Genomic DNA, 27,593 nt, shown 5'->3' on the forward strand with positions numbered 1-27,593 from the left:
CATGTGAGGGACTGACTGCACTCAACACCCCTTCTCCCCTGCACCACTGGGAGGGAGGAGGTGGAGAAATTGGGAGGGGTGAGGGGGAAGGTGTTTTTAAGAAGTGATAATACTTCTTACTGTCCTACTAGGTCTGTTAAGTGGCGGTGGTGTTAGTGTTTGAATGAAACTACGTTGTTTTTCTTCCACTAATGAGTCTGTCTTTTGCCCATGGCCATAATGGGTCAGCAATCCCTCTTTGTCTCAATCTCTGAGCCTCTCGCTTTATTTTCTCCTTTACATCCTGAGGGCAAGAGGTGAGCAAGTGGCTGTGTGGTACTCAGTTGCCCTCTGGGATCAAACCACGACAGGGCCTCAAAACTGAACACAGTATTTGAGGTGGTGCTGAGTACAGGGGGACAATCACTTCCTTAGTCCTGCCGGACACACCATTTCTGACACAAGACAGGATGCTGTTGGCCACCTTGGACACCTGAGCACACTGACAGCTCATGTTCAGCCGGCTGTCAACCAACACCCTCCAGGTCCTTTTCCGTCAGGAAGCTTTCCAGCTACTTGTCCCTAAGTCTATAGCATTGCATGGGGTTGTTGTGACCCAAGTGCAGGACCCAGCACTTAACCTTGTTGAATGTCACACAACTGACCTTGGCCCATCAATCCACCCTCTCCATCAGACTTTCTCTAACTTCATGAGCCATCAAGTCATCTCTAGTGGGCAACTTTCTGTTTTTTCTCCAGTCCCTCCTGAAGCAGAGGAACATACTTAAATATTTGAGGACAATTTATCTGATAAATGGAACCATTGCAAGTCTCAAGATATTAATTCATATTTTATGTCAAATAATAAACATTACTCCCTTAAAAATACAGATATGTGCCCCTTCCCATTAAAATAAGTTCTCTAAATTACAGACTATTTTCCTGAAGAACTTGAAAGTAACATGTTAAAACTTTCTTAAAACACTGTTCATAAGTATAAAGATGTTTTGAGAGATTTCTCCTAATTGTCTTTTAAATAAAATCTAGATATTCACTGACTTGAACAAATAGTTTGTACAACTGACACATTCACAGGAACAGAAGTCTCACACACTTGCAATAAATATTTGCTTACAAAAAGGTATATGCCAAACCCATGGAAGGGTCATAGTGAAATCTGATTTGCCTTCCCTTTGTGAGCACTTCTGTCATTTAATCATGAAGGAAAACGAATAACATACAATTTTAAAGGGTCAATTACTCATGAACAAATGTTTGATAACAGTCCACAGAAATAGCCTAAAAACACTCCATAGGCTTAAATGTGCTTTATTAAGTTTCTAAGTGCTTCCAACCAAAACCTATTCAAAATACATTCTGATTATTTATAAGCAGTAGGAGTTAAATTGGATAATTATGTATTCATTATTAATTAACTCACTTGTTAATTAATGTTTATTTGTTATTCCATATTCTTCGGACATGTGCTAATACGTGCATACAGCAAGGTTGTGACATCATGAAACAAGCATAAATATAATTGTGACAGTTAAATGTGTAAAACTTAGATAAGGGAAAAATGATGTTTTAAAGACATTATTTCACTTTTCTCCAGCTCAGTTTATGATCCTTTTCCTTCCCTTGCTAATATGCACACAACCTTCCTTTGTAGCATCTTTAAAACTATTTTGATACTTCAAAACTATTTTGATACTTCACTTTCACACATTTGGATTTGTTTTTAAGGTCAGCAGGAGAGCACCTGAAGAGCAGCATAAAGGAATTCCGGCCAGTAAATCAGCTTCATCTGGGATCCAACTTAAATGCCTCTATGAAAACATGTGTGGCATGGGGAATAAAGAAGAGGAGCTAGAGATGTACACACGTCTGCAGAGCTACGATCTTACTGGCCTCAGAGACGTGGTGGGATGGGTCCTATGACTGGAGTACTGGAACGAAAGGAGAGAGGCTCTTTAGGGAGGACAGGAAGGGGAGATGAGGAGGGGGATGTCAATGACCAGGTGGAGCGCACAGATCTCTTCCTGGGGATGGATGAGGAGCTGACCGAGAGCTTATGGGTCAGGATAAAAGGGAAGGCAGGGACAGGAGACATTACAGTGGGGGTCTGCTACATGCCAGCTAACCAGGTAGACCAAGTGGGTGAGGCCCTTTATAGACAGATGGGAGCAGCCTCATGTTCACAATCCCTGGTCCTCATGGGGGATTTCAACCACCCCAATACTGGTTGGAGGGACAACACTGAAGTGCATAAGCAATCCAGGAGTTTTCTAGAATGCATTGATGGTAACTTCCTTCTCCAATGAGCAAGTGAGGGGAGGTGCTATGCTGGACCTTGTTCTCACCAACAAGGAGGAACATGTGGAGAATGCAAAGCTCAAGGGCAGCCTTGGATGCAGCAACCATGAAACAGTGGAGTTCAAGATCCTTAAGGAAGTGAAGAGGGCACACAACAAGCTTACTACCTGGGACTTCAGCAGAGTAGACTTTGGCCTCTTCAGGGATCTTCTTGGCAGAGTAACATGGGATAAATTTTTGGAGGGAAGAGGGGCCCAAGAAAGCCGGTTGGTATTCAAGGATCATCTCCTCCAAGCTCAGAAGTGATGCGTCGCAACAAAGAGGAAGTCAGGTAAGACCACCAGGAAACCTGCATGGACGAACAAGTGCATCGTTATATTTGTGAGTTGTATTTCATTATTTAACCCTATTGCATAAGCAGTGATTGCTAGCATTTAAATATTTTCTAAATTAAAGATACTGTCCGCAGGCTTATTTCTCACAAGTGACGCTAACACTAGAAAATAAATAAATAAATAATTCCTACAAGGGAGGAGGGTAGAAATATTTAAAGATTTACTCCAAGAAGATTGAAATGATTTGGCCTGCAGGATCTATTTTAATATGAAAAACATTTCTGCACAGATATAGGCATATTTTTTCCTATATGCAGAAAAGTAGAACAGTCTTCAAGAGGCATACAACACCTGACTTTCAATATCTACAGCCTCTTTTGCTTAATAAAATAAAAGATACTCAAACCCCTGGGTCACATCATCAGTTAGCCATTTCACATGCAACTTTTAAAGAAAAAAAGAATTGCATGGGCCTAATCTAAATCCTTTGAAGTAATTTTTTTGAGGTGTAATGGACTTTAAAGCAGGTTTTCGTTTGTTTATAGTACTTTTCTCCTTTTTTTTTTTTTTTTTTTTTTAATAAACCACAATAATGCCAACTTACAATACTGGAATTATTCTGAACAGGTTAGGAACCTCTTTTTGCTATAAAAATCTACTTTATTCCACTGTTGTAGAAGATATTTATATTTTGCATGAAACACCAAAGATTAAATAGAACTGAAAAGAAACTGCTGAAGATTTCTGAATTATAAAACCCAGGTTGGTTGACTTATGCTTTCCATGACTAATGCTGTTGTAAAATCCCAATGTCTGAAGGTCCAACATACTGTAAGAAAAACTTGTAAAATTTATAATAAGATATTCAAAAGTTAAAGCAGAGAACTTTGATGCAGGACTCATGAAGACTTTATTGCCATCAGTGATTCACTGTATGACAGGGAGCAATTAACATCTCTGCTGCAGCCTACTTCATCGGTAAAATAAACTCTAGTATGTTACCTGTGCTGTCAATTTGAGAAGGTGAGAACTGCAGCTTTTTTATAAAAATACACCTGGTCTCTAAACAGAGAGCCCTTTTTCCTCCTCCCACAGATTAATGCATATCTAGAATAAAAAAAATTAAAAAGTGTCACCAGCCCTGCATAAACACTCACACTTAGACTTCAAGATGCTTAAGAAAGATGTAAAGAAGCTAGAGTTCTTCACTGCATTGCTATGAAGTGAGGATGGTTGATCTAAGTAAAAAAATGCTTATGGGGATACTGTCATACCCACTCCACAGCTCCAGGCAGAGGAATCTGAAGCTGCCAGCATGACACCCACAACTCAATCTGATACCAGGTTTGTGCAGTACTTTAAGATCCGCACTTGGAAAGGGAAGCTTTGTATCCACAACACCTGCACTAAGAGTACCCGAGGTACCTCAGCAGTCCTGTCTTGGTAAATCCAGGTCCCTTTAGCTTTAGAATTATGTAGTGTGGCAGTTGCTATGGAAACTAGTTTGTTTGGGCTTTTTAAAATACTTTTGTCAATAAGCACACACAGTATATCGCGTGTCTCAGCTGCCAGAATGACTTATGCCCTCTTTGCCTCAACATGAATACCTGTATTTATGCAGAAATGGAAAGGCTGGTTATTTCTTATATGACTGACTGTGCTCCTTCTGGCATAATATGCTCTTATGAATAGTCAGGTGAAAACAACCCACTTACCTTCACAATAATAAATTAGCCTGTGTGACTCAGAGAGGAAGTAACAGGGAGAAAGGGGAATGAGAATTAAAGTTTTGTGTGGTTCTGCAGAAATTCAAGACACATAATCCCCACACACCCATGCATATAAAAAAGAGGCTCTGGAGAGGTAGAGGTTCCATTGAAAAGAAAATTTTAAGACTTGACTGGCCTTCAGTTATGTAAAGAAATGAAGATTGAGCAGCTGCACTGACATTTCATTTCTGGATAGCAGAGGATGGTAGTGACTCATTCCTCATTGCTATGCCAGCGTACCTTTTCTACACAAGTTTTCATTAAGATTAAAAACAAATGAGAAGGCAGTGCATTTCAGCTTGCATCAATGTGTTGCTGACAAGTAGCGTGAGTAAGTGACCTGCCACAGTGGCCTAAGCCAAAGCATTCTCATTTGGATAGCTAAACAGCAAGTATTTCTCATGTGAAATTCAGAAAGGCCATGCTATATAGAAATAAAATTAGGTTTTACTCTTGCACTGCAAAAATCCATAGAGCCTACATTTACAGCTATTCATGTTATATAAAAGAAAGCCTGAATTACCACGCACAATGGAATATAAATGGCAAATAAAAGAAACTAATACAGTATATTACAAATTAAGTGTAGAGATAAAAACAGACACAGCATAATCAGTACCTGCCTCTGGTAATGATAAAATTTGATCAAGAAAGAATGGGTCTATATGCAGAATATTAGTCAGAGCTCAGAGGGGAATATTAGTCAGAAACTAAAACTTCCTTAGCAAAGTATTTATGTATGGCACAGAAAAGCTATCCAAGGCTAGCCAGGATATTTTGTACTAAGCTCCAAGTCCTGCAGTTAGCACCTTTTAGGTAACACCTCATGTTAATTCTTGCTCAGGAAAGACATTAGTACCCTCAGATACACAGGTAACACTGATCCTTCAAAAAGCCAATTTGGGCCTCTTTCAAACTCCTGTCCACACCCATCTTCAGGGTGAGAAGGCAGACACAAACCCTCCCCCAGACCTCACCCAACACCTAAGGAAAGCTCAGCTAAACACTATCCATGCAATAAGAGCTCTTCTTTCCCATGCCTTGGACACTACCCCAGAAGATGCTCCCCTCAGCTTCACACCTATCTTATCCTGAGCCATGGCCTCTTGACTGGGAGAAGCCAGGGATATCCCATTCTCAGGGAAGCTCATCACAGATAAGCCACATCTATTAAGTGCAAGAACAATTGACCCTAAAGGAAAGACACCTTCCTGCACACAGTCTCACTTAAACAAATGCAGCATCTGTGAGAGTCAGATCACTGATCAAGCAGGAAAACACTGGTAGTGACAGCACCAGTTCCTTTCTGTGGAATAATTCTGCATCCATCAGCCAGGGAACATCAGTGTTTGACTTTCTAGTTGGTGGGCCTGGAAAGCTTTTGTACAGGCTATTCCAGAAGTGGGATATTGCTTCTGTTTCACTTCACTCCTTAGCAGCAGCAAAATAACACAACAGCAGAATTCAATTTTTTTCTAACAGTAAAAACCATTGCTCCTTTCACTGCTTTTCACATGCTCTAGAACATTATCTCCAGCCAGAGGAGTTTCTATGCTTATTAAATCTGGCTTTGTCTTCTAATGAATGTACCTGTAATGCTGGGTCTTAAAACACAGGCGTCTGTCCTTGAAGGAAACAAACAAATAGAGGGGTTGGGGGGGGGGGGGGGGGGGGGGGGGGTGTGTTCCCCCCACAAAGCCTTCTGAAAACTTTTTATCTAGTAAAAATCTACAGTAAAACACCTGGTAGTTTACAAGAACTAGGTTTGAGCTAGTTGTCTATGAAAGCCAAAGGTGTTATTCTTGTGTTACTAGTCTTGTGAGCCATCTGACTCAAAAATACAATATGAACAGAGCCTCTTAATAAAAGAACAGCCCTTCACTACTACATAAAACCTGTATTGTAAAATCACTGTCAGAAAGGTTCGAGTAAGTTAACTAATTGGTCCTAGTAAAAAACATATCCAATAGCTCAAATTCTATTCTCAGCTACACAGACATAACTAAGCCTCTGGTGACTTCTGTGGCAGTCTATAGCAGACTTTGGCTAATCACATAAAAGCTTCAGTCTTGTGCACATATAGTATACATTGAGGAAGCAAATAGGAGCAAACTGAAAAATAGGTGGAATTTGCTTTCCCATACCAAAATCAGCTTGTTGGCAGCAGTCTACGTAACTGGATGACATGGAACAAATGGAGTAGGGTTGAAAACCATTGCACTTAAAAGCACACAAACAGGCATCTTCCACCAGAGTGCCACTTCTCTAAAAAGTGGTGTTATTTCTGTTCATTCCTGTACATCATCATTAATGTATTTTTGTGTTGGGTTTGTATGTGGCAGGGTTTTGGTAGCAGGGTAGGGGACTACCGAAGTGGCTCCTGTAAGAATCTTCTAGAAACAACCCCAGCTCCAAGTCAGACTCACCTCTTGCCAGGGCCCATCCAATTAGCAACAGTGTGACAGCATCTCTATGATAACATATTTAAGAAGGAAAACCAGAGGGGGGGGGGAGTGAGGGAGATACGGAAGCAAACACAAGGCCAATTGAAGAAAGGAGGAGGAGAGGGAGCTGTGTTGGAGCCCATGGGGGGGCAGGCTGTCCCCCTGCAGCCCATGTAGGTCAATGGCGGAGCAGATGCCCACCTGCAGCCCCTGGAGGACCCCAAACCAGAGCAGGTGGCTGTACCCAAAGAAGGCCATGACTCTGATGAAAGCGTGTGCTGGAGCAGACTGTTGCTGGAAGGACTGCAGTCCACAGAAGGGACATACGTTACAGCAGTTTGTGAAGAGCTGCAGTCCATGGGAAGGTCTCACATCAGAGAAGATCGTGCAGGACTGACTGCCATGAGAGGGACTCCATGCTGGATCAGGGGAAGTGTGTGAGGATTCCTCTCCCTGAGGAGGAAGGAGTGGCAGAAAAAATGGGTGATGAACTGACTGCAACCCCCATCCCCTGCCCCCTGCACTGCTGGAGGGGATGAGGTAGAAAAATGGGGAGCAAAATTGAGCCCAGGAAGAAGAGAGGGGTTTGGGGGAAGGTATTTTTAAGATGTGCTTGTACTTCTCACTGTCCTACTCTGATTGATAAATTAGTGGTGGTGGTGGCGTTCAAATTAAATTGATGTTCTTTCTTCCCCTGTCGAGTCTGTCTTTTGACCATGACCAAAATTGGTGAGTCATCCCTCCCTGTCCTTGTCTCAGTCTCTGAGACCTTTGTTTTATTTTCTCCTCCCAAACCTGAGGGAGTGATCCAGTAGCTGTGTGGTGCTCAGTTGCCCTCTGGGCTCAAACCATGACAATTTTATTTTGTCTTAGGTTAGCCTAACAGACCTCCAGCTTGAATTTCAGACACCTGAGGAAGCTGGGTTGGAAGGTTCTTAACTATGCACAATTAGTGCATCCACAGTGATAACTAACTGCCTGTAATTGCATCCCCAATTTAGTCCATCTCTTTCCTTTTTACCTTGTTACAGAGTTGATAGACTTACATATGAAGGAGAAAAAAGCAATGGAGCCTTATCTTCTTCCCAAAGACTTCAGCACAGTGCAGAGCAGAGAAAGCCATGTTTGCAAGCAAGAATATTAAATTTTTTTTCCAAAAGCAATTGAGTCTGCATTTTTCTTGTTCAAGTGACCCAAACATGTCTCTTCTATGGGCATCACTGTTTGGAGTGCAATTTTCATTTCACTGTACTAGCAGCACTTCTTTTTACATACTTCACAAAAATAACGGCCAAGGAACTACAGTGAGGAAACACTGTTGTATGTGGGGCAGAGGGAGGAAGACAGGAAGGTGAAGTGAATGATGGAAAGAAAAATTCAAAGAAAACAAGCTTTCTACTACTGGAAGAGCCAGGAAAGAGGAAATTACTGGCTTTCTCTCACATGTACCTATAGCTTCTATAGGTACCTCAGTAATAACAGGAAGACTAGGGAAAATATGGGCCTTCTCTGGAAGGAAAAGGGAGACCGTCTCCAGAGGGAACTGGTGGATGAAGCGGCTAAGCCATTATCCATCACAGCTGAGAAGCTCTGGCAGTCCAGTTAAGTTCCTGCTTACTGGAAAGCAGGAAACATAACCCCCATTTTTAAAAAGGAAGAAAAAGAAGACCCAGGGAACCATGGGCTGGTCTGTCTCACCTCTGTGCCTGGCAAGGTCATGCAGCAGATCGTCCTGGAAAATATGTTAGTGCACATGGAGAATAAGGACATGATTGGTGACGGCCAACATGGTTTCACTAAGGGCAAATCATGCCTAAAAAACTTTGTGGCCTTTTACCATCACATTAGAGCATTGGCAGACAAGGGAAGAACAACTGACATCATCTACCTAGACTTGTGCAAAGCATTTGACAGCATCCCACATGACAGCTTTGTCTCTAAATTGCAGAGACATGGATTTGACAGATGGACCACTCAGTGGATAAGGAATTGTCTGGATGGTTGCACTCAAGGAGTTGTGGTCAATGGCTCAATGTCCAAGTGAAGACCAGGAATGAGTTGCGTTCCTCAGGGGTCAGTGTTAGGCCCAGTGCAGTTTAGCATCTTTGTTGGTAACATGGATAGTAGAATTGAGTGCACCTTCAGCAAGTTTAATGACTGACACTAAGCTGTGTGGTGCAGTTGACACACTGGAGGGAAGGGATGCCATCCAGAGGGACCTTAACAACCCTGAGAAGTGGGCCTGTGCAAATGTCATGAAATTCAAGAAGGCAGAGTGCAAGGTCCTGCATATGCGTCAATGCAATTCCATGCACAAATACAGGCTGGGCAAGAGTGGACTGAGAGCAGCTCTGAGGAGAAGGACTTGGGAGAAATAGGAGATGGAAAATTAACTATGAGCCAGCAATGTGCACTCGCAGCCCAGAAAGCCGTACAGATCCTGGGTTGCATCAAGAGAAATGTGGCACGCAGGTCAAGGGAGGGGATTCCCTCCCTCTACTCCACTCTTATGAGACCTCACCTGGAATTCTGTGTCCACCTCTGGGGACCTCCATATATGAAGCACATGGACCTTGTGAGAGACGAGAAACCAAGAAACTAAGAAAAACAGCCTGGGAAAGCAAAAGTTGAGGCTGATCAAAGAAATGCCTCAAACACTCGCAAGACAAAACTATGAGTCACAGGGTGCATTCTGTGGCGGTCGAAGCTGATAATGCTGCCCAAATAACACAAGATGCAGCTGGGGGAGGGGAGACCTGCAGAGACAGGACGGCTCTGCTCTGGGGCACCTGGGCAAATTTCAAGGGGCATCTGTCCGGTGAATGAACTTTGCTTCATTATCCACGAAATGCATATTAAAGTTAACACCCCTCAATATGCTAACGAAGGCTAACATGATCCTGCTAATGACATCATCCCATGAAACACCTTACCCCTCCTCGTACATGGGATACGTAGGTATGTGGGTCAACCTAGGGGATGGACCCAAGGAAAGTGGGTATAAATCAAGGGGGGAAAGAAAGGGGGGGCTGGTGGTCCTGGAAAGAGCAGTGAAGCAAGAAGATGGATGCCAGCAAAAAAGACGGCCGCCTCCTGAAACCCTCGCTGTCGGGATCAGCGCAGCAACCCAGACCGGTGATCTGTATTTCCCCATTCCCTCTATCTCCCTCTTTTCCTTTTTCCATTAAGAAATGCAAGGCAAATTTTATTGCTCACCACAACTTGCTATATACTTAGCCAATTATCGTGTGCTCAATTAGTACATTGTGGGTAGTTAATAAATGCTTGGACTTGGAGACTTGTCTGCTCCATTGGGGATTTGCGAATCTGAGTCACTTGTCCCCCTCGTCTGAGTGGGACATGACAGACCTGCTCAAGTTGGTCCAGAGGAGGGCCATGAAGATGATCAGGGAGCTGGAGCACCTCCCTTATGAGAAAAGGCTGAGAAAGTTGAGATTGTTCAACCTGGAGAAGAGAAGGCTCCGGGGAGACCTTATAGCAGCCTTCCAGTACCTAAAGGGGGCTACAGGAACGGTGGGGAGGGACTCTTCATCAGGGAATGTAGTGATAAGACAGTGGTTTCAAACCAAAAGAGGGAAAATTTAGATTATATATAAAGAAGAAGTTCTTTACTCTGTGGGTGGTGAGATAGTGGAAGAGGTTGTTCAGAGAGGTGGTAGATGATCCCTCCCTGGAAGCCAGATTGGATACGGCTTTGAGCAACCTGGTCTAGTGGAAGATGTCCCTGCCACTGGCACAGGGGTTGGAACTAGGTGATCTTTAAGGTCCCTTCCAAAGCAAACTATTCTATGATTCTATGTTACGTAGGGAATATGGATCATATGGCAGTTGGTGGTCCTCTGAAGTTTTTAAGTGTGTAACTCTGGTTTCTGGTATAAGGCAGAATGACTGTTACACAGCTATTACATGATTACTTGCAATTGCAGTGGACTGTAATCTGTGAGTCCCTTCCAGTTCGCAGTACTATGATCCACACATGCTCAGCTCACCTTGAACTCTTCTCTGATGGATACCTACTTCATATTTCACCTCTCATGGGGATTGTTTCTCTTGTTGCTGTTATCAGAGCTAGCATTTAATGTTCCCTACTAAAACACATAAAAGAAAATTCACTGTCTAAAGGTCGTCTCCCAGTCAGGAGGAGAGCCACACAGCTAAGAAAAATGAAAAAAATCATGTACAGACTGCAGATACTAGAGGATACATACACACACACACGCCCTCCTATGCAATCTATAAAGTCTGAACTTATATATACACTGTCTTTCTCAATCTGCTCTGATGGCATTTACCTTGTCCTGTCAAAAAGCACCTCCCAGGCCTGCTGGCTCAGGAGCAGTCACAGGGATGCTCAGCAGATGCTTCATCTGATACATCAGATGTCCTCAAACCTGACTTAACTGTTTAGTTAGTCAAGATGACACACACTATCAATATCTGTAACCCAGTCAATCAGCATCTATCTTAGCAGTCCGCATGCTGTAAACAAGTTCTTTCATCCTAAAGTACTTCCCATAAACAAGCAGAGAAGTGTCTAACTGAAGTAATTCTTAATAGGAAATAAAATATCATCTTGGATACATGAATTCCCTGTGGTCTGCTCCCAAGACAGACTCTTTCACCACTCCTTTTTCTTCCCTTCACCCTAGACACACCTCCACCACCAGCCAACTCACCTGAATATCAGACTGGCTTATATGTGTGCCCTCCTCCATAAAACATCCTCCTTCCAGGAAGGACAGGGCAGATAAGGTCACACCATCCAGCCATAGAGGGAGTTTCCGATTAACATCTGCTGTGGCTTTATAGCATCATGCAGGAAAATGATGGCCAAAGCAAGGAAGAGCAGTCTCAGTACAGGGCTTATGATGAGAAAGTCTGTCTGCCCACTCCACCATCAACATAGGCTGTGGTCAGGACAAGGTCCTTGGTCCCTAACTCAGGGTTCTCTGGCATCATGGTGCTCCTAAAATGGTGTGATGAACCTGCCACTTCTGTGCAGGGTTATGTGCAAAACAGGCCCTTTATGGCCTCTTCTGTCTAATCACAGTATTGTGCAGTGGCGCAAAATGTTAGAGACATGCGGACCATCATTTGAGCCAGTACTGGAGCAGGATACTCTTATAGAAAGTTCACAATAAACTTGACTTTATCTTCATCCCTTATATTGGATGCCAGACACTGGTTCCCCTTCAGTGTTTCAGTAATTTCTGGATGAGGATTAATTCTTAGAGACAGAGGAAGACAAAGATGAAAAGGAAAAGAAAAAAGCATTATTAGCGTGGCTGGTTCCAAGAGCTCTCTGTCCCTCCACCTTTATTCCAACATGTACTCTGCTCTTCCTTTCCTTCATCTTTCTTTTTTCAAGAGTAAACCGAGCCATCTTTGGGTCCTGCTAGTGTGCTTGGATCCAGAAATTCAGAAGAAGAACAGAAGGAGGCACATTATATGCCATGAAGTCATTCGGGAGCTTAAAGCTGTGCATATGAGCTTCCCAGTCATGTGTGGGCTGCCACATACAGATGAATTTGAGAGATGAACAAAAGCTGGTGAGCCTACAGTTATAAGCACAAGTGTCCACTGTGATGATTAGGACAGACTTAGCTCAGGTGTTCAGGAAGTGCCTAAAAGGTTTCCCTGAAGAAGATGCTTGAAGCATTGTCACCATGATAGTCCTCAGGTGTGACCCAACAGAGAAATATAAACACACTGAAAGTCAAGGGGATATTGCCAGCTCAAGGTAAGCCTAATAGTAAGAGCCAGCTGTGCTGGCATGTTATAATGTTCTTTTCATTTTCACAGTCTTTCTAAGATCCTCTTCTCAACCCATGCTTATCGCGCATCAGGCTGCTGACAGATGCTGTGTTCTCCTCCCCATGAGATGCCTTAGAAAACTGAGTGACCGATCTCCACAGGCAATCTAATTTGTCCTATATTTAACTGAGTTGCCTAACCTGGGCTAAGGGTCCTTTTCTACCTCAGAAAAGAAGAGAAACTTAGTAACTCAAAACTGAGGCAACATTTCATGCAGTACCAGGTGGAAAAAGCTGCTTCAACAGAAAGAGCTCTGAGAGTTTTACAGAAGGAAGTTGTAACAACTCTAACATTGAATTCCCCAGCTGGAATTGATGCTGCTGTGAGACATTACTTTAATGTGAATTCTTTGTCTCTGCTACACTGCTTGCTTCATGTTTATAAATTAATAAGTAAGCTGGCACAGAACACAGTTCACCTATAGGCTAAAAACAGGTAAAATCCAGAAACTAAAATTTAAATTGCAGTAAAACTAGGTGCTATAAATTCTTTAGAAGAATTTAAGTCTGAAGGCACCCTTATGGAATTTTTTTGATCACTTAGAAAAATAAATGTAGTCAATACAAACCATGAATTTATTAATAAACAGAATTTGCATTTTGCATTATGACAAACCAATAAACCATAAGCTATGCATAAGATAACCATGCAATTTATTATTTTAAATCAGTAACTTAGTGATCATTTGGAAAACAAAGACATACTATAGTGTTAATAAATCTTATTCTCAGCAGCTGAGCAACCTTTACATTTGTGAGGCTTTGCTCTTGGGGAAAGTCTCAAGAAACTTAAATGTTTAAGGAAGAGGTGTTTAAGTAGCACCACTCTTTCCCAAAAATGAGTGTTTTGACATTAATCAGCTAAGGTAAGCTTAATCTCTTCTACCTTTAGAACTCCAGCATTCACAACTAAGGTAGTCATAAAGACAAATGGGTGCTTTTAAGACTCAACTTACATGATGAAATATAGACTTTTGCTTTAGGACGAGAGGAATCAAGCACTAGAAGTACCTATTTATCTTCACTGACCACAGAGGACGCATAGGATGTCTGACTTTGATGCAAGTATTTCCAATATAGAAATGTGCACGGGGTCATATTAATTGTATCTCCACTGATCAGCAATTAATATAATTGTAGAAAAATAACTATTTCAGATCTTTGCTTTCCTTTTCCAGTTTCGTATGAGAAACCACTCCCTCTTCCATTTAATCCCTCTGTCTTTTTTTATCTCTGTGTTGTGAAATTTCTTGTGGTCCTTTTAACTGCACATGTCTTCTTGTTCTTTTCAAATCAGCTATTATCTCATGAAAGACATTTAATATATTTAGGGAAAATTATAGAAATCAAGACTACATCTACTACTTCTCTTATCAAGAAGGAGAAAGATTCCCTGGAAGCATTCAACTTAATTCATAGATATTGTAAGATTATTTAATGTTCTGAACCAAAATATCTAGGCATCTTAATGAATAGACAGAGCATGGGAACATTTTACTTGACTGTACTTGTATTGAGCTATCAACTCTGAAAAGAAAACAGACCTTGTCGGTATCATCATCTTGAAAACCAGTGACCAGTTCATTCAAAGGTGAGGAGGACTAGAAGCCAGAAATTTCACAGAATCACAAAATCATCTAGGTTGGAAAGGACTTTGAAGATCATCCAGTCCAACCATTAACCTAACACTGACAGTTCCCAACTACACCAGATCCCTCAGCGCTATGTCGGCCCGACTCTTAAACACCTCCAGGGATGGGGACTCCACCACCTCCCTGGGCAGCACATTCCAATGCCTAATAACCCCTTCTGTAAAGAAATGCTTCCTAATACGCAGTCTAAACCTTCCCTGGCACAACTTGAGGCCATTCCCTCTTGTCCTATCATTTGTTATTTGGTTGGCATCAATCTAATTACACATATTATTAGGAAAGTTGTCCAAGTCTTGGTAAAGAGGTCATAAATAGATAGGCTTAAGTGATGTTATCTGAGGTATTTCTAGTCCTAGGGGTGAAAAAATGTACAAAACTATGAAGATGATTGCTAGGTGCACAGGAACTATGAACCAGAGAGTCTGGATTTCGTGGAGTAGCAGGATGCATATCCCTGAAAGAAAAAGTCATACTGAGGAAATAGCATGTATAGCATATTTGATTGTTAGAATATATCTGGAAGATTCAAAATGATCTGAGAACTAGACATGAAAGGAAAGATATTCAGAAAATAATTCACACAACTTAAATCCAGCATACTCCCAACATTTTGAAGTAATGTGGCAAAGAAAATGAAAATAATATAAACTTCTCTTACTTTTTTGCCATCACTAGAAATCCAGATAATAAGCAAAAATAATTTTGAATTGTTGCTGATGAGAAGAAATTCAATACATTTGGCATTACTGTAAGCCAGTGGGACTATTTTCATGTCTAGAATTCTAAAATTACAGCCTATGACCTGTTTGTGAAAGCCTATGTAAAAAAAAAGAGGTTGGAAGGGTGCTTGTTTTAGAAGCCAGTAACTTGTTTTAGAGTTATTGATAACTCAGAACAGCAGGACCTTGAACATACATGGATCAATGAGTTCACTAACAAAACCCAAGAGAAGGTTCTGACATAGGGTTGTTGCAGATGACCAAATGAAACTACACAATAGGATGAACTAATTCTTAAATACTTGTCAGTGATGTGGGGAAAGAGATCTTTTTGGAAGCTTCAGCTCAGCAGATGCATGATGCAGGTTTCAATCATCAAACAATAATTCATCATTAGATCTTCTGATATAACGCTTATCTCTATTCTAAAACCAAAGCATGCTCTACTCAACATGAGGCAACTATTTTATAACAAAGCAGATGACTGAATCATTAGACTGGAAGCTGTCAGTTATCTAAAGATCAATGGTAGTAATCCAATTATGTTCAACATGGGCAAAGAGAGGACATTCCCAAAGGGCTTTGTAGATAAGCAGACAGATAGACAGGCAGTACTTCCAAAGTGTTGATTTCCAAAAGATGAGGAAAAGTATAAACAAAACTAAAAGGGGGTTCCAACAAACAAGTGAAAAGCTAAGTCAAAATCTTTACTTTCAATGTAAAGAAAATTTGACCAAAAACTTGGGATGCTACATGTATGAAAAGATACCTAGCAAATAGGGAGCAAATGACAACACACATGTAAATAAATACCAGTTGGTATAAATCAAGCTAGTAACCCCAAAATGTAAGGAAGGAGACATAAAGAGGTAGTATTGAACCCATGCTTATCAACACTTACGCAATCAGAAGTTTTCTGTACTTGGTTATGGGATTAAGGCTCACCTCTGTGAGCAGAGAAGAGCAATGCCTGGGGCAGGGGCATCAATACTGCACCGAAGCCCCTGAAGCCCCCTTCCCTGTCTCCTCCTGAGGCTGTCTCAGAAGAGGTACCAACCCATTGTCGCATCCTGCTCAGATGAGGGAGACAAGTGATTCAGATTTGTAAATCCCCAATGGAGTGGACAACGATGAGACAAGTATCATCTTAACTTCCCACAATGTACTAATTGGATACATGATAATTGGCTAAGTATATAACAAGTTGTTATATACAAGCAATACAGTATGCCTTGCATTTCTTAATGGTAGTGAAGGAAAAGGGGAAAAAAAGGAAAGGAGGGAGATGGAGGGAATAGAGGAATAGTGATCACTGGTCTGGGTTCCTGCCTCAGTCCCACCCGTGAGGGTTCAAGGAGGCATCTGTCTTTGCTTCACTCTCCAGGCCCCTCTCCACCCTCCACCTTTGGCTTCTCTTGATTTATACCCACTTTCCTTGGGTCCGTCTCCTAGGTTGACCCACATACCTATGTATCCCATGTGTGGGGAGGGGTAAGGTGTTCCATGCGATGATGTAATTAGCATGATCTTGTTAGTCTTTGTTAGAATATTCAGGGTGTTAACTTTAATATGCATTTCATGGATAATGAAGCAAAGGCCATTCACTGGACAGATGCCCCTGGAAACTGTCCAGGTGCACCAGAGCAGAACCGTCCTGTCTCCACAGGTCTCCCCTCCCTCAGCTGCATCCTGTGTTATTTGGGCAGCATTATCAGCTTCAGCCTCCACACTATCCACCTCATGACTATAGTTTCATTACTTACGAGTGTTTGAGACATTCCTTAGCTTGGAGGGCCTCCACTCCCTCTACTAACTTTTTCTCAGGCTGTTTTTCTCAGTTTGTGTTTCTTGCAGGCCTGTTTTTACAAGTCGTCTCTCACACTCACGATCCCTCAGACAAACTGACAGGAAAGGGTCACCTGAGGCATGAGCTGACAGTGGGATGTTGGGGAGGACTGTTTAGGGAGTGCATAAGTCCTGTTTTGGAATGTTTAGGACAAGGACCTAAAAGGGGAAAAGGGAAGAATCACAATGGTTTGGGGGAACAAGTGTGGGCAAACAGAGTGAAAACAGGACAAAGGGGGCCAGTTGTGTGCAAACACGCTGCTGCTCAGCAGCTTGTCCGGCCATGTCTGCCCCTGACCAGCGCTGTCTGTCCTGCTGACTCCCTGAGCACTGCTTCTAACTCTTCTCCTAGGAGAAGGAGCTTTTCTGTGCATGTCGATGCAGTCTGAGTGCAGCAACCAGAGTGGGACCAGGGGCCAGAGGGGCCCATATGCCCAAGGCCAGCAGCTGGAGACACCAAAGAGCTTATGCACTGTGCATGCGCCAGTGCACCATCATTGCCAACCTCGAGCCAGGCCAACCAGTCATCAGGACAGGAGGTGGCCATGAGTCTGGCCTGAACACAAGAGGACCACCGGGTCTGCATGCTGGCTAGTGGAACTAGGAGGTTCAAGCCAGCTGCTGGAGAGACTGTGCTGTGCATGTGTTTGTGTATGGCAAGGGAAGACCAGGGGATGGTGTGAACAGTGACTGGACAGACCAAGTGTCTGATCCTGGCTGCTGGAGGAATCCACCTTGTAGTCATGTCTGTATACATGTGTAAGTTTTTTTCCCGTAGAAAGCTTTCATCCCAGCCAGCCAGAGGACAACAGAATTTGTGTGCATACCCATTGGGAACATGTACTCAGCATCGCACCAGCTGGCTTTTGGAACCCGGAGCTGCAACAGCATCATCTCTCTCAAATAAACGGATTCGACAGCTCACTGTGCTTGTTGAAAACAAAAAGAAGCATCACAAATAGGTGGTAATATTTCCTAGGTGAAAATGGAAGCATTGGACATTAAAAATCTGGACTATTCAAAATATTCCTGGTTTGGATATAAGAGGGAGACCAAAGCAGTATCTGCAAGATACTGGTTCACCAAGAGGAGTGTTAAGCAATACGTACTAAAAAAATTGAAACTAAAAGAAAACAATATCTAAATTTTATTTGTATTATTTTTAGCCTGATGAAATAGGTACAAGACTCATCAAAAGAGCCATTTATTCCCTGTGTTTGTTGGCAGAGGTGGTTGTAGAGTTTTTTGGGTTTTGCTAAAACAATACAATTTCAGAATGCTTCCAACACTACAAAGTTGGAAGCACATTGTTTAACAATATTCAAAAAATAACTATTCATAGGTGGTGACTTGGTAGATTGGCTAGCCAGACATCAACCCCAGGCAAAATTACAGAAAAAATAAAATAAGATTCAACTGATACAGAATTAGGATAGAGAAATAAAGAACTAATGACAATAAAAATCACTTTATAGAAAATCACACAGGAAATCTGATTTCCTCCTTTGATTTTGTTTGGCCACTAAAAGGTAGGCTCGGAGACCAAGATTCCTGGGTTTTTTTTGACAACATCTGCTGTAGCACTATAGAACAGTTTGATTAAAATTGACACTGTAAAATACGGCACGCATTAGATGAGATAAGAGCTAGGTTGAGCCAAGAAGTATTTGTCAGATGGTGAATGTTTGCCAATGGGATTTATTTCGAAGGAGTCTTGCTATGACTAGCAATAGGTTTGATCCTATTCCATATTTTCATTAAGGAATTGGAATAAATATAAAATTGGTGACACTTGATTAAATCTTCATCTAAGACAAAGGTTGCTGGAATGGTTAATAGGAGTCACAAGAGCACTTGGGATTATTCAAACAAAATATGTTTCAATATAACCAAGCACAAAATAATGTGGCTAAAAGGAAGAGTGCATGTGCCACCCATAGAGTGGGAAAGATGTTGCTTCAAAATGGCTTTTGCAGGGATAGCCAATAAGCAATTCAATACACGATCCTTGGGCAATGTTGTAGGAAAATTGGCTATTATAATCTCTGAACATGTAAGCAGCAGAAGCAGGACTGGTATTGGTGTGCTGCCAACAGTTTTAGTGGCCAAATTTTTAGAAGGACATTAAAAAACAGAAGAAGGTGAAGAAAAAGGTCGTAAAAAATTGACTTTGAGACCTGAAGAAAATGTGTTAAAGTGAAAAACTTTAACAGCTCAAGCTGTTTAGCTTTTGAGGGGCCAGGCTGAGATTGACTTGATTGCAGTGCCTAAATACTTTCAAATGGAGAAAATAAAAAGCGCTAAAGGGGTCTTTAACAAAGACAGATATAACAAGAACCAAAGCTAGAAATGGAGCCAAATATGAAATGATGCACCAATTTGTAATTAAAAGAGCGATTAGACACTGGGAAAAAATATAAAGGGAAGTCCATCTTCATCTCTTGATGTCTTCAGATCACGAGTAGATGCCTTTGTGGAACACAGTGCTCTGACAGAGAAGTTATTTCCTAAATCAATGTGTTCAGCTAATAGCCAGCCTGGGAATTAGATCCATAGGAAAATTCTATTTGGCCTGCAGCATTTTTCTTAAAAAACGTCGGCTCTCAGGCTTGGGCAGCAGCCTTCTCATCCTCACTCTTATTCCCCTGCTTCTCCAGTGGCAGATGCCCAACTCTGCTTTGTTTCTGCAGAAGGGAGATTTCTGCCATCTGCTGCTGCCCACAGAGGTGACAGCTGATCAGTTACAGTGCTGGGGGGGGAGCAGAGTGTGCTGCTCTCAGGAGGAAGATGAGGCTTGAAATCTGTTCTAGCCCCATGGCTACTAAGATCAGCCCTCCTTGCTTTACCTCTAGTAAGTTACTGAACTTTGAATGCTACTCATTTCATCAAGGTACAAAGTGGTTCATCTAGCATAAGTATTATAGTTCATTCATAAATTTATGTATAAAATCAACCTTGATAAAGCAGCCTTCCCTATATAGGAAAGGTGTGCACACCCTTTATCAAAGAAAAAAACAAATTTAATTATCTGTGAAAGGTTCTTGGAAAGAGGTTGTCCACCTAACTAAGATGCCTACAGTTAGGCAGAGAGGATCCATCTCTGAAGAGAAAACACCATTGCTCTCTATCAACTACACAGAGTGTTTAGACTTAAACATTAGAAAGGTAATTAATCAGGCACTCTAAAATGTGTAAGCACAAGTTAGATCCAGATCAGGTACATGAAATCTCATTTGTAACCTGGATCATCTAACAAGTTCTTCTGCCCTTAAAACCTAAGACTGAATACCATTCAAGTCAGGCAATGCTTATAGGGAGAAGTATTGTATTTTATAAACCAAGTGATGTATCACAGCTATATATCACCACTAATACTACTACTGAAAGGACAAAGAGCAGAGGGAGACCTGGGAGTTGTGAGCAGAAATAACAGAGTGTTTGGTTGCAGAGATATCTGACAGGCTATGGGAAGGAAAAAAAAAAAACAGACTTCAGAAAATTTAGAAGGGCAGTTGAACGTTTTCACGCAATTTGGTTTAAAACCTCATATTTCTTTAATCTTTCACAAACCAGAGAACACAAATTGGAAAGCCAGGTATCAGTGTCTGACCACTAGTTACTCATCCAGGATAAGCTGCAGCAACAAGGGTAGATCATGGACATATGCTCCCCTCCAGAATCCCAGCTGGACTCCTCCTTCAGTGGACCACCACCAGCAATGTGTGCAGGGAGTGCTGCGGCCTGGATGGTGTGTTTTACAATCCCAGATTTGCCTATGCACTAAATTGTTTCCCTTGACATGCACCTGACACTTATGAAGATGCTGAGCATTTTTCATTGATGAAGCCACCGTTGTCTTGAGATTTGTCCAAAAGAAATTTCTTTTTCTACAGACATCAGTCTGTACCTTTGATTTATAACCTGCATTGGCCTCTCTTTGTTTTGGTTTTACTTGTTTGGTTGGTTTGGGTATGGGGGTTTTTTGGCATGCGGAGGTGGACAGAGGGAGGAAGAAAAAGACTTATGCCAAATTTGGGAATCTGGGTTTTGCTTTGGGGAGAGACATTGCAGATACACCTTTTTCTGAATTTTGAAGTATTCTTTTGATATCAAGACACTATCAAATTCAGGTATGTTTGTACTGTCTCCATAAACTACTCATTGTTTGTAACTTTGTAGACAATTTTTTATTCACAAACTTTTTTAAGGAAGGACAGATTTTTCACCCAAATACCCATAACGTCATAAAAGCCAGGGCTTCCATGCATGAACAACGTGATTTGCTAGCTACTGTTTGCTTTCCACAATCTAGATATGTCATTAAAAGCCACGTGACACAAAACAATCTAGTTATTGAATAGTTCAGTGGATCACAGACAATCTATATATTTTTTTAATCCAAACTATCCAATAAGCATTTATGAATAATGTACATGCTTCTGTGCTCAGAAATTGTTCACAAATGATTTGTGAACAGAAAAAAGAGCTAAATCTGCAATGTATATATTTTTTAATAACCCATTCAATCAGAATTACTTCAGGAAAGATTGTTTAGCATTAGCTAGTCATCATATCATGTACTTTTAGGGAACATATAAGATCTGTAAGTGGTGCATCAAAAAAATGATAATTCAGCACTATAAAGTGATTTCAGGACATGCTTTTAAATATATGGTGTTTAGGAGGATATCTAAACACCCTCACAATTCTAAAACATGCTTCATTGTCCAAAGAGTGCTGAGATTTAAGCTGGCTCATAAGTGTTAAGCAATCAATTCTTATAGACACTGCTTCAAAAATGCTTCCATTTTGTCTGGTTGAATTACAAATGAGTTATTTCATTAGCAGAATTATTTTTTTGGGATGAACTCCAAAACATTAAAGCTTTACATTTAACCTCCATTACATTCCAGAATTGAATTAACCTCTCCCATATAAAAGTAGCTAATGCACTTTTCTTGTAAAATGCAAATGTGCCTATATTATGTTTTGCAGAAAGCACTTAGAAAAATTCAGTGGAATTATGGTTCATAATATTTTGATGCATTCAATTAAAACACTACATTTTAAGAAAATTAGTTTATTTTCTTTCCTGTCTTTGAATACTGACACTTGGGAGTGTCCGTGATGAGTTATGTGCTAAAATATCAGGTCAGTATCTCAGGGCAGAAACTCAGTGCTCCTGTAGCATGAATGATGTACAAACACAAAGGCCTATGTTGGAAGTTCTGTGTTCAATGTGGTTAAGAGAATCAATCAGGGCTTTACTTTTCCTAAAATCTTAAAAATCTTTTTGAAGCCCCTCTGTGCTTATTTTTCTCCTGTTTTCCCATTCAGAATCAGAAGAGAATTGAGAGAAGTTAAGCATGAATTTGCATGTTGCTGGAAGCAGGCTGAATTGAAACCACACATTTTGAGTGGCTATACCTCTCATGCCTGTTATCTTCAAATCATGTCTGAAAATTCCAGAACACATGGGTTGTGATTCTAGTCAGATTTCATCACTTTTTTTATGTTATATAATACTTAAAATTTGAAAGTAGATTCTTGTGATTGCAAAATTTGGCTTTGTTCTGAATGAGAACAAAAAACTTGTACATCTACTGCAAAGAAAAAAATCTAGAAAAACCCCACATGTCATTTAGTCATTTCATTCAACGTTTTAGCATTAGCATTTTCTTTAAAATACAAAACAAAATTATGCAGGAAGAAGTGGAAAAAAATTAATCCTGAAGCAGGGTATTTTGGCAAGAAATCTGTAAGATTTTTTTTTTTTTCAGTTTACTGGAAACACACCTGATTTTGCAGTGTGTCAATTTTGATAAATAGCACAAATGGATTTAACAGTTCTAGGTTCAAGTGGCAACAGTGAACTTGACATTGTTCCAAGCATGATGAACTCAGACATGAGATCTTCTCAGCTGAGAAGATCAAGTAGTGGAGGAAACACAAGGAGAAGAAGCTGGAACCTAGCTAGTAATGATAACAGATATAAATTGGTATGGTGGCTTTTACTGATGCAACACAGTTATATCATAGTCACTGTTAATGCTATGGCAAATAGTGAATAACATGGTTCATTTTTGTATTGCATCAGAAGTACACTCACCTGAAAAAAATGAACGAGGAAGATGTGTAGGACTCAAAATCCCTCATGCTTCCAAATAATTTTTTATAATATTGATGGGACTTCCCAGACAAAGAGAATTTTCTTTTTCTGACCAGCTGTATTTTCTTGCATGCGGAAAGCACTGCAAAAAACCCATCCCCAGGACCTGAATGAAGAAGCTCTCACAGACTGCCAGCTTACATTGTCCGACAAGAATCTCAGAAAGGGCACATCCACAAAGACTCCTGGTTTTATCTGAAGATTTTTACCCTCTCTTTTCAGAAAGCATCCAGACTGGGAAAACCAGCCAATATGGAAAGGGAAAACTTGTGTGTTAGAATAAAGAAAACACCACTGAAGTGTGTTAAAAGTAGCTGAGGAAAGTTGGAGTACTATTCAAAAGTAGCTCATGGTCAGTTGTCTAGACTGTCACTAATATTAAAAAGAAAATGGGTAAGAATGAAAGTACAGGTAAAGCCATCATAAAAGAACAAGGCAATTCATCAAGTATATTGATTTATTTTAAGGATATGATCTCAGAGATTGGGTAATTCTTCCACCTGTCCAGCAGATAATCAAAGGAATATTTTCATATTTTCTTTTATTCCTTTCAAGTTTATCCCCCACATTAAAATGCAGCTTTTACAGTTTTGACAAGACATTTAAGAGGAGTCAGTCTGTAAAGCTTTAATTGTTTTCTCCTGGGGGTCTTTTGTACTTGTTTTGAACCATTCACTGAAGGTGGGTTTCCTCACCTTCCTGAGCCAAGACTCAGATCTTTGTATAGACAGATCTTACACTGTCCATAAATCCTTGAATTTCACAACCATCAGACAGAATGTCTCAAAGCTTTTATGAGAAAATATGGTTAAGGATGGAGACAGCTGGTATTTAAATTATCCATGTGAGAGAAATTACTCTTATTCATTCACCAGATGCTTTATTCATATATAGATTTTAAAATTAATAATTCCATAATACTTACAGCTATATAATCCTAAAATCCACACAGTTTTGCTCAATGACCTTAACAAGCTTTGACATCTTTTTTTATTTCTTGCAAACAGTGCAGCAGATTTTGCCAGTTGCCATTTTGATGAAACATTATACCAGATGAATAAAAAAAAACCATCAGTGTCCACTGACAGGAGGAGTAGAGTTCACCAAACTGTTATTTCTACCTGTACTCTAGGTGCAGGCTCCAGAATCATTCAGCTAGGAAAAACATGTTGGCTAATCCAATGCAACGTCCACCCCTACCATTCACAAACATTTCTGTGGTATGTTTAAAAATCCAATAACTAGGAGCCAGAGATATCTGAAGAGACAGGGAAACACTTCAGGCCTCACTGCGGTTTTTTATCCCCTTGGAAAGTGCTACCATTTCTTCCTCACTTTGAATCCCTGCACTGGTTAAATTCCACTTTATACAGAGTCCAGAAGCCTTGTCTTAATGCTGGGGGCACGACACAACACTTCCTACTGCTTCAACATTTCTCTTATTTCCTGTGCTCTTAAGTCTTCTGCACACACTCATGTTTTTTTGTGCAAAGTACATTTTTTAGTCCTCACCTGTGCTGATCAAATCACACAGTGTTTTCCTCTAAATCCTTCTTTAATGTAGTTGCCTGTGAGAAGTTTATCATAAATTATTATAATAATTTAAAAAAAAGAAACAAACAAAAAAACCCCACATATTTGAAAGGTACTCCAGCTCAGGATTTCACATGTATATGATACTAAATGTCCTTTGCATCTCTAAATGGTGAGTTGCTTAGAAGTTTGTTTTCTTCTAACCATGTCAAAAACAATAAAACCAAATAAAAACAAATAAGTGAGCCCGCATTTCTCAACATATAAAGATTTGTCCCCGGGCAAGGTTTTCAGAAGGACTGGCTCTTGAGACACAAGGCTACAACAACAGGCTGCCCAACTTGAAAGGCTTAGAAATACATACCTGTCTACAATACAAGTCTTTCACTGCTTTTGCAAGGCATTCCGTGGACAAAAGTGGTAATAATAGGTTTTTCACTGAAAATTCAAAAATGGCAGCTATGATATGAGAATGATCCATGTTTGCTGAGTGCCAGCATTCAGTCAGAAAATAGCTATGAACCTTTGAGTTCATGAGCCTCTGTGATTCTTGCCCAAGATAACTGAATCTTCCTCCAAAGGCCTTTCAATTATCTTCAGCTAGGAATCAACACCAGCACATCATCTAATTTCCAACTCAGCAGTAAGACTTCAAGGATGGAAAGCAACCCTAGTTTCCTTCTTCATCTTTTTAAAGCAGTTGTCTAAGCTTCAAACACAGACCAAAAGCATCTCACACCTGACCTTTCACAAATGTTCACCCAGACTCTACCCCAACAAAAGATATGATCACATTCAGCAGGAGAGCAGGGCCAGACTGTAACCTGAGGGTTTCAGGGTCCCATCGACATGGTGGTCCCTCCTGTACACAGAGCATGTCCGCAGCACACAGATCCTGTAGCCTCTGACAACTGCTGACCCTGCTGGGGGGAAATGTGACAAGTTGATCTTTAAGTGGGTTCTCCCTCCTCACTCTGCTTTTTCAACCAATTTTTTGATTTCTAATTCAGTGTAGACCCAAAGTAAATTTTAATTGCATCAGTCAATTTAAACCAAAGTAACTTTGTTAATTAAGAAGTGCAGAAAATATTTAGTACGAACTTCTACTTCATAATCCTTTCCATGAGTGCCAGGATACTAAAAGTTGTAGTAACAGTCAGAAGTCCACACTGGAACAGCTTGTGGTTACTTGTGAGACCAGCAAAAACAGTTTGAGCAATTACACCCTGGAATATCACCGTACAACTCACCCACCACAACCTGGGCTTTTATAGCCACTTGGAAAACCTGCCTTTGTCAAGGTAACTTTCCTACATACAGTCTGAATGCTAAACCAGAGTGAGTGTGCATACTCCACAGCTGTAGGCAGCATGACCCTAATCAGACAAAGGGTTACTAACAGGAAAATCACATCCCACCCTCTGCTCCAGTCACCTCTGGCTTCTGCTCCAGTTTCTCAGTCCCCAACAGATGTAATGGTTACCCACCCAATGCACAGATGTGTTATGAGGATTAGTTAGTATCTAACTACTTGAATATTTAAAGTGCTATTCTTAAAGTCCTAATATTATCACCACTATATTTGCATATGATTTTATTTATGTTTCTGACATTTGCTTTCCAGATTTTATTAGCGCTTATAAACAATAGAAAACTGCTGCTGCCAGGTGCTATTATACCCTTTCATGAGATGACTCAGGCACTCTCAGACACTTCAGGTTTGTTGAAGTCATAGCCACTTAACAAATTTACTGAACTGCTTTGGATCAGACTCTTCTGTAAAAGGAGAAATGACATTTTTATCATACTTAGTGTTCTTTCTGTAGCAAAGAATTAGTCCGATGTCACTATAACAACTTCAGTTCTTTGAATGAAGAAAGAAAGAAGTCCCAGATCTCTGCAGTGATCACTGCCCTGTTACTTTGGTTAAATGTATGCCTCCAGAGTACTGCAACAGCTTCAGCAGCTGGGTGCAAAAAAGGTGATCTCTGATCTGATGCTCCTGAGTTAGGCTATTTTACACACAGTGGAAATTGTCTGCTGATAATAAAAAGGAGAAATAATAGCTCTGCAGAGATGGTTCTCCTTAGATGTTTTGGCAGACTGGTCTATTCCATTCATATGCTTTGGGAAAACTTTGATTTTTGACATAAAATAGTCCAGTTTCATTACTTCCCTGTGTGCAACTCAAAGCCCACTAGTTACAGTCATGGTCTCAGTCTTCAGGCTTCCCTTTGATGTGTGTGCACACATCTATGCATATGAGTATGTGTACTGGAAGTGATGGGGAGTAGACTGAAAGTCTGTTCATTTTCCTTTCCATTAGCTGTCTATTAAGATAATGTTTTAATAATAATAATATTCCCATCTTAAATAAGATATATTAACTTTGTCACACATCAGTTGTTCTCTAACACTGGTAAAACCTCCTTGCTCTTCAAATTCAAAGCTGTCTCTTGCCCTGTGAACACAACAAATTCATTCTCTCTGACCTTTCACATGCATGTATTCAAAATGCACAAACATGCACACATCCCTGTGCTTTCAAATACCTCTTATACCAGGCAATCCTGTGCTCTAAACGTGAACAACCACACTGAAACAGTCACAGTATATTTAGAGTTTAGGAGGAGGCATTTGATCCACAGCTAATCTTTGCAATGACAAAACTGTTGGAGCTGTGACATTTTCTCTTGCATATGAACAAAAAACCTTTCCTGCTTTTCAAAAACAGAGATAAATTGGGGACCAGGAAAAATGTTGATTTGTACCAATTGAGGATCTGATTCCTTGTTTCCACTTGCTACTTAAGTTAGATTAATTTCACTGAATCACAAGTAATTTGCTGCAGGAAGTTGTTTAGTTCACACACACACACACACACACACACACACACACCCCCTGCTGAACTGGTTCACATTAATCTATACTCACAGGTTTTCTGATAGTACTTTACATATGTATAAAAAGAGAGGACAGAAAACCTACCAAGATCATG

The sequence above is a fragment of the Athene noctua genome, chromosome 1, assembly GCF_965140245.1.
Source record: "Athene noctua chromosome 1, bAthNoc1.hap1.1, whole genome shotgun sequence".
NCBI classification, from domain to species: domain Eukaryota; kingdom Metazoa; phylum Chordata; class Aves; order Strigiformes; family Strigidae; genus Athene; species Athene noctua.